Genomic DNA, 9,170 nt, shown 5'->3' on the forward strand with positions numbered 1-9,170 from the left:
AACACTATGTTGAAAAGCAGAGGTGATAGGAGACAGCCCTGTCGTGTTCCTGAACGTAGAACAAAGGGCTTCAGTTTTTCACCATTAATTATGAGATTAGCAGAGGTCTTGTCGTATATGGCGTTTATTTTGTTAATTGTTTTAATCATAAATGGATGTTGTATCTTGTCAAATGCTTTTTCTGCATCAATTTATATAATCGTATAATTGTTGTCCTTTATTTTGTTTATGTGATGTATCACATTGATGGATTTGCAGATGTTGAACCATCCTCGTGCCCCGGGGATGAACCCCACTTGGTTGTGATGAATAATCTTTTTAATGCATTGTTGTATTCGATTTGCTAGAATTTTGTTTAGAATTTTTGCATCGGTATTCATCAGAGATATTGGTCTGTAGTTTTCTTTTTTTGTGCTGTCCTTACCAGGTTTTCGTATCAGGGTAATGTTGTCCTCATAAAATGAGTCAAGGAGTACTGTCTCTTCAATTTTTTGGAAGAGTTTGAGCAGGATTGGTATTAGATCCTCTTTGAAGGTTTGGTAGAATTCACTAGTGAAGCCATCTGGTCCCGGACTTTTGCTTTTGGGAAGGTTTTGGATGACTGATTCAATTTCGTTACTGGTGATCGGTCTGTTTAGATTTTCCAGTTCTTCATGGTTCAGCCTTGGAAGGCTATATTTTCTAAGAACTTCTCCGTTTTTTCTAGGTTATTGAATTTTGTGGCATATAGTCCTTCATAGTATTCTTGGATGATCCTTTGTATTTCTGTGGTGTCCGTGATAACTTCCTTTTTTTCATTTCTGATTTTGTTAATTAGTGTTTTCTCTCTTTTTATCTTAGTGAGTCTCTCCAAGGGATTGTCAAATTTGTTAATCTTTTCAAAGAACCAGCTGTTTGTCACATTAATTTTTTCTATTGTGTTCTTGTTCTCTATTTCATTGAGTTCTGCTCTGATTTTTCTTATTTCCTTTCTTCTACTGTCCTTGGGTTTCACTTGTTTGTCTTTTTCTAGTTCTTTACGGTGTACATGAGGTTATTTATTTGGGATTTTTGATTTTTCTTGAGACAGGCCTGTAATGAGATAAATTTCCCTCTTAAAACTGCTTTCACTGCATCCCGAAAATTTTGGCAGAATGTATTTTCATTGTCATTTGTTTCTGTGTATCTTTTTATCTCTTCTTTGACCCAGTCGTTCTTTCAAAGTATGTTGTTTAATCTCCATGTATTTGTGTTTTTTCCTGTTTTCTTTTTGCAGTTGATATCCTATTTCAAAGCCTTGTGATCAGAGAATATGCTTGGTATTAATTCAATCTTCTTAAATTTGCCGAGGCTGATTTTATGTCCCAATATATGGTCTATCCTTGAGAATGTTCCATGTACACTAGTAAAGAATGTATAGTCTGATGTTTTAGGATGAAGTGTTCTATATATGTCAATTATGTCCATTTCATCTAATATGTTATTTAGGGCTGCTATTTCATTATTTATTTTCTGTTTGGATGATCTATCCATAGGTGTCAATGATGTATCTAAGTCCCATAGTATAATTGTGTTTTTTTCAATTTCTCTGTTTAGTTCTGTTAGTAGTTGCTAGGTATATTTTGGTGCTCCCTGATTGGGGGCATAAATATTGATGACTGTTATGTCTTCTTGTTATATGAAAGTTGTGGTTGTTATTAGGATATATAGGATTAGGTTGAGTAGTGCTATGGTGGGGTTGTAGTTTATTATAGCTGTTATTCAGCCCATGTGAGCGATTGAGGAGTACGTATGCATACGCAGCGCACCCACTCCCATTAAGTAGGTAGGCTCACCAACCCCCCCCCCCATTAAATCCTAGTATCACATGCAACTATCAAGATCTTGCCAAATCCCAAAATCAGGAACAAGTGCACAACTGAGGCCAAGCCTCTATTGATAGTCAAAAGGATATCAACAAACTCACGGATCTCAGCGATTTAACCTACCCCCCCCCATTTGAAACAAACCTACACTTTAATGATTCAATTTTCCTTAGACATCCATCCCCCTAGATCTGAAACCCACCCCTATCAATACCAAACATAACTATAAATTTCAATGTCCACCTCAAACCAAATCCACCCTGTTAATGTAGCTTAACCAACCAAAGCAAGGCACTGAAAATGCCTAGATGAGTACTAGTACTCCATAAACACATAGGCTTGGTCCTGGTCTTTCTATTGGTTCTAGGTAAAACTACACATGCAAGTATCCGCACTCTAGTGAGAATGCCCTCTAAATCACACCTGATTAAAAGGAGCTGGCATCAAGCACACTACAAAGTAGCTCATTACACCTTGCTTAATCACGCCCCCACGGGAAACAGCAGTGATAAAAATTAAGCCATGAATGTAAGTTTGACTAATTTATATTTATACTTAGTCCTTAGGGTTGGTAAATTTCATGCCAGCCACCGTGGTCACACAATTAACCCAAATCAACAGAGATACGGTGTAAAGCATGTTTCAGAGTGCAAAAAATAAAGTTAAGTTCTAGCTAAGCTGTAAAAGCCATAGCTAAAATAAAAATAAATCACGAAAGTGTCTTTACAAATTCTGAGTAAATGATACCTAAGACCCAAACTGGGATTAGATACCCCACTATGTTTAGCCCTAAACCCAAACAATCAACACAACAACATTATTTGCCAGAGTACTACTAGCAACAGCTTAAAACTCAAAGGACTTGGCGGTGCTTTATACCCTTCTAGGGGAGCCTGTCCTATAATTGATAAACCCTGATAAACCTCACCAGCTCTTGCCAATTCAGCTTATATATCACCATCCTCAGCAAACCCTCAAAAGGAACTGTAGTAAGCACAAACCCTAAAAATTAACTGTAGTCACAAACAGACATAAAAACATTAGGTCAAGGTGTAGCCTATGAGCTGGGAAGAGATGGGCTACATTTTCTTCTCAAAGAATACTTAAAATCACATACAAAAGCTCCCATGAAATAAAGAGCAGAAGGTGGATTTAGTAGTAAACCAAGAACAAAGAGCTTGCTTGAATTAGGCCATGAAGCACGCACACACCGCCCATCACCCTCCTCAAATATAAAGGTAACACCCAAACCTATTACCACATACCCGTAATATGAGAGGAGATAAGTTGTAACAAGGTAAGCGTACTGGAAAGTGCGCTTGGATATATCAAAGTGTAGCTTAAGCCAAAGCACCTGGCTTACACCCAGGAGACTTCACGTATAATGAACACTTTGAAAAAGTACTAGCCCAACCACAACTTAACTCAACTCACACAATCAACTAAATCAAAACATTTACTTCCGTGAAAGTATAGGAGATAGAAAGCTCACTTGGTGCTATAGAGAAAGTACCATAAGGGAACAATGAAAGATAACTAAAAGTATAAAACAGCAAAGCTTACCCCTTTTACCTTTTTGCATAATGATTTAACTAGAACAAATTAGCAAGGAGATCTTAAATCAATTACCCTGAAACCAGACGAGCTACCTACAAAGAGCTTCACAGTGGCCCGTCTATGTGGCAAAATAGTGGGAAGATTTGTAGTTAGAGGTGAAAAGCCTACCGAGCCTGGTGATAGCTGGTTGTCCAGAGTAGAATAATAGTTCAAATTTAAACCCTACCTGAAAAAATCAACAATTCCAAGATAAGTTTAAATACTAGTCTAGAGGGGTACAGCCTGCTAGACACAGGATACAACCTTTATTAGAGAGTAAGTCATAACCAACACCATAGTTGGCCTAAAAGCAGCCACCAATTAAGAAAGCATTAAAGCTCAACAAGCCCACAACCTTAATCCCTAAAATAATAAACCAACTCCTAATGTACACAACTGGACTATTCTATTACCAAATAGAAGCGACACTGTTAATATGAGTAACAAGAACTACTTCTCCCAGCACAAGTCTATATCAGAACGGATGCTCCACTGATAATTAACAACAAACCCATGCATAGCCCAAAGCCAAGACTAAGCCACGAAACAAGTTGTTAACCCAACACAGGAGTGCAATAAGGAAAGATTAAAAGAAGTAAAAGCAACTCAGCAAACACAAACCCCTCCTGTTTACCAAAAACATCACCTCTAGCATTTTAAGTATTAGAGGCACTGCCTGCCCAGTGTCATCTGTTCAACAGCCACAGTATCCTGACCGAGCAAAGGTAGAATAATCACTTGTTTCCTAAATAGGGACTTGTATGAATGGCCACACGAGGGTTTTACTGTCTCTTACTTCCAATCAGTGAAATTGACCTTCCCGTGAAGAGGCGGGAATGCTTTAACAAGACGAGAAGACCCTATTGCGTTTTAATTAACTGACCCTATGAAGATGAACTACCACCCACCCAGGGCCCAACTCCCCTTTATATGTGTTAGCAATGTAGCAACCTAAATTGACCTCGGAGTACAAAAAAACCTCCAAGTGATTGAAATCTAGACTAACCAGTCTAAACACAACATCACTTATTGATCCAAAATTTGATCAACAGAACAAGTTCCCTTAGGGATAACAGTGCAATCCTGTTTAAGAGTCCATATCGACAATTAGGGTTTACGACCTCAATGTTGGATCAGGACATCCCAATGGTGCAACAGCTATTAACGGTTCGTTTGTTCAACGATTAAAGTCGCACATGATCTGAGTTCAGACTGGAGTAATCCAGGTCGGTTTCTATCTGTTCTAGGCTTCTCCCAGTACGAAAGGACAAGAGAAGCAAGGCCTACTTCACCAAAGCACCTTCAAGTTAATAGATGATTTGATCTTAATCTAGTAACTACAAACAACACTGCCCAAGAAACAGGGCCTGTTAGAGTGGCAGAGCCCGGTAATTGCATAAAACTTAAACTTTTATAGCCAGAGGTTCAACTCCTCTCTCTAACAATATGTTCATAATTAATCTCCTATTACTAATCGTCCCTATCCTCTTAGCTGTAGCATTCCTGACCCTCATTGAACGAAAAGTGCTACACTATATGCAATGCTGCAAAGGGCCAAATGTTGTAGGCCCTTACGGACTCCTCCAACCAATTGCCGATGCCATCAAACTATTCACCAAGGAACCCCTGCGCCCCCTAACATCGTCAATCTCCATATTCATCATCGCACCAGTCCTGGCCCTTACCTTAGCTGTGGGGACAGAGCCCCAAAGAGCAGTTTCCAGGCTCTCGGCCTCACATAGAAAGGTTCTGGCTCAGGTAGTAAATGGCCATCAACTGTGATTGGATGGTCATCGGCTGTGGCTAGTTGGCCGTCAGCTGTAACCAGTGAGTGATTGGCCACTAATATAACTGCTGTGGCTACGCTAGCAGAAAAACGGGGACTAGCAAGCAAATGGTGGCTAGCAAGAAAAATGGGGGCTGGCAAGAAGATGATGGCTGAGCCAGCAAGCAGTGCAGTGAGGGTTACGAATAGTGTGTCTCCTGCTTCCTGTTTCTCCAACCCAGCCGCCAGCGAGAATATAGTAGTGTGACTCCCCTACCCATGGCTCCATGGGTGTTCCTTTTTGGCCTCACCATATCCTGCGTTCTTATGTGGGGAGTGGGACCAGAGACCTCGCAGGCTGCCCCGCACTACACTAGCCCTTACAATATGAACTCCCCTACCTATATCACACCCACTGATCAACCTCAACCTAGGGGTCCTATTTATATTAGCCATATCAAACCTAGCCATGTACTCTATGCTATGATCAGGCTGAGCCTCAAACTCCAAATACGCCCTAATCGGAGCCCTACGAGCAGTGGCACAAACCATCTCCTATGAAGTCACCCTTGCAATTATCCTACTATCCGGACGACTACTAAGCGGATCCTTCTCATTATCAACCCTAATTACCACACAAGAGCACACGTGACTTATTTTCCCATCATGACCACTGGTCATAATATGATTTATCTCCACCCTAGCAGAAACCAACCGAGCACCATTCGACCTAACGGAAGGTGAATCCGAGCTTGTTTCCAGATTCAACGAGAATATGCCGAAGGTCCATTCGCCCTCCTTTTCTTAGCAGAATACGCCAACATCACACAATAAACATTCTCACAACCACTCTCTTCCTAGGAGCATTCCACAACCCACTCATACCAGAACTATACACCGCCAACTTTGTACTTAAATCCCTATTCCTCACCATCTCCTTTTTATGAGTCCGAGCATCATATCCACACTTCCGATACTACCAACTAATACACCTCCTATGAAAAAACTTCCTACCCCTATGTATGTGACATGTAGCAATGCCCATAATCACAGCCACATTCCCCCACAAACATAAGAAACATGTCTGACTTCAAAAATCTCCATGCTACCAAATTACACCACGTTCTACAGTAAGGTCAGCTAAGTAAGCTATCGGGCCCATAACCCGAAAATGTTGGTTCACATCCTTCCCGTACTAATAAACCCACTCATCTTCGCTACAATCTTACTTACCATCATCCTAGGAACCCTTATCGTAATAAGAAGCTCACACAGATTACTCGTCTGAATTGGTTTCAAAATAAACATACTAGCCATCATTCCCATAATAAAAAGAACAATCCAACCCTTGATCCACAGAAGCCTCCACCAAGTATTTCCTCACACAGACAACCGCATCCATGCTACTCATGCTAGCCATCAACATCAACCTCCTTCACTCCGGCCAATGAACTGTCACAAACATCCTAAGCCCAACAGCCTCGACTATTATAATCCTAGCCCTCACCATAAAACTAGGCCTATCACCATTTCACTTCTGAGTTCCCGAAGTAACACAAGTCATCCCCCTGTCATCAGGCCTCATTCTTCTCACATGACAAAAACTAGCCCCCCTATCGATTCTCTATCAAATCTCACACTCAATCAACTTAGACATCCTATTCACCATATCCATCCTATCCATTCTAATCAGAGGCTGAGGTGGACTCAACCAAATCCAACTATGAAAAATCCGAGCGTACTCCTTTACCATTATGAAATGTCCATCTTTGTCTCTTGTTATCTTTTTCACCCTGAAGTCTGTTTCATCTGATATCATTATGGCTACACCTGATTTTCTCTGGGTACCATTTGCTTGGAGTGTCAATTTCCACCCTTTCACTTTGAGTCTATGCTTGTCCTTGTAGCTGAGCTGTGTCTCATATGAGCATATGCTTGGGTTTAGTTTTTTGATCCAATCTGCTACTCTGTTCCTTTTATTGGTGAGTTCAGTCCATTTACATTTAGGGTGATTATTGATATGTGAGGATTTTCTGCCATTCTCTCTTTAGTTTTCTGGTAAGGCTGTGTCTATTATTTCTGTGTTGTGGTATTCTATGATGTTTCCCTCTGTTTCTTCTTTTATTACAGTATATATTTCAGTTCTGCATTTTTTTTTGAGTGGTTACCATTAAGTTTATGTAAAAGAAAGTTGTTTTCTTAATTTTATTTTATTAGATTATTCTATTACATCATCTATAAATCCCATTGTGTGTTCATCAATCAGAGTCAGTTTTCCTTCCATCACCATATATTCGATCCCCCTTACCCTCATCTCCCACCCCCTACCCCCCCACCCCCCTTACCCTCTGGCAACCACCATTATTTAGAGTATTCCATTTTCTTCAGCACGCTTACTTTCTCCATTCCCATATTCCGGTTCAGGCCTTTACTCTCCCCCTTTTTATGTTTTGGTTGCCACATATTGTCCCTGTTGATGGTGGTCAAATAGCCTCCTTTACTATTTCTTGTAGTGCAGGTCGTGTATTAGAAAATTCCCTCAGCTTCTGTATGTCTGGAAAACTCTTTATTCCTCCCTCATATCTAAAGGATATCTTTGTTGGATATATTATTCTTGCCTCATAATTTCTCTCTTTTAATAGTCTGAATATTTGGTTCCACTCCCTCCTGGCTTGTAGAGTTTTTGCTGAAAAATCTGATGATAATCTAATGGGCTTTCCTTTGTGGGTTACCATCTTCTTTTCCCTGGTTGCCTTGAGGATTCTTTCTTTGTCGTTGATTTTAGACAGCTTCAATACAATGTGCCATGGAGAAGGCCTGTTGTGATTGAGGTAATTAGGTGTTCTATTTGTTTCTTGGATTCGAGGATCCAGTTCTGTTCACAAGTTCGGGAAGTTCTCATCGACAATTTGTTTGAATATATTATCTGTTCCCTTCTCTCTTTCTTCTCCTTCTGGTATGCCCATTATTCTTATATTGCTCTTTCTAATGGAGTCCGAAAGTTCTCGTAGAGTTCTTTCATTTAAGTTTCAAGTCTCTTTCTTCATCCATCTGTGTAATTTCCAGGTTTCTATCTTCAATGTCACTGATTCTTTCCTCCAATTTATCAACTCTACTAACTACCTAAGCTGGTTATTTCATTCTTAATTTCTTCTATTGAATTCTTAATCTCCAGAAATTCTATTTGGTTCTTTTTAAAAATTTCAATCTCTTTTGTAAAATGCTCATGTTCTTTGATTGTGTTTCTGAGTTCATTAAACTGCCTTTCTGTGTTTTCTTGCATCTCGTTGAGTTTTTTCAGAACTGCAATTTTGAATTCTCTGTCATTTAAGTCACATATTTCCATATCTTTAAGTTCCTTTTCTGGAGATTTTTCACTTTCTTTCTGAGCTGTCTCGTTGCCTTGGTTATTCATGGCAATTACTGATTTATTATTTCTCTTTCTAAACATCTACAGGAGTGGCTTCTGCAACAGGTTGATAGAATAAGGTCTTTCTTTTTTTATTCCTATACTTTTTGGTAGAATGTTTTATTTTCTCTCCAACTGCAGCCTTTTTTTCTCTCTCAAATGGTAGTGCTATGTTTTCTCTGCACCATTCCAGCTTCTCACACAATGGGGGAATTCCCTGGGAGACCGGCTTTTCCTCTGTTAGTACTTCGCCTGGGTCACAGGGCATAGTGTGCGTGTGGGTATGCGGAGAGCTTTTGAAATTCCAAAGCTCTTCCTGCATCAGATTCAGAGCTTGTATGTTTCAGCAGTTCTATTTACTCCTGCAGGGATCCGCCCAGATAGGTGGGGCCGTGTAGTCACACAGCAGCCTAGCCGTTTGTCCCCCCCAAACCTTTCCCTAAGGAAAGAAGAAGATGTGGGGCTGTGCCTCTCTGGGATTGAGTTTATAATATCCTGAGTCTCTCCATCTGGTCTTCAAGAGAAGGGTCTGGTCTACGACGAGTAAGATTCCTTG

General features: G+C 40.1%; 1 non-coding gene across 1 annotated transcript; it reads left to right on the forward strand.

Annotated features, from left to right (window-relative positions):
- Window positions 1-2,671: 2,671 nt before the first annotated feature.
- Window positions 2,672-3,166, forward strand: LOC141567034 (18S ribosomal RNA). The gene has a single exon (XR_012489434.1). It is a non-coding gene; the product is annotated as an 18S ribosomal RNA (ribosomal RNA).
- Window positions 3,167-9,170: the final 6,004 nt, after the last annotated feature.

The sequence above is a fragment of the Rhinolophus sinicus genome, linkage group LG09 (genome assembly GCF_036562045.2).
Source record: "Rhinolophus sinicus isolate RSC01 linkage group LG09, ASM3656204v1, whole genome shotgun sequence".
NCBI lineage: Eukaryota > Metazoa > Chordata > Mammalia > Chiroptera > Rhinolophidae > Rhinolophus > Rhinolophus sinicus.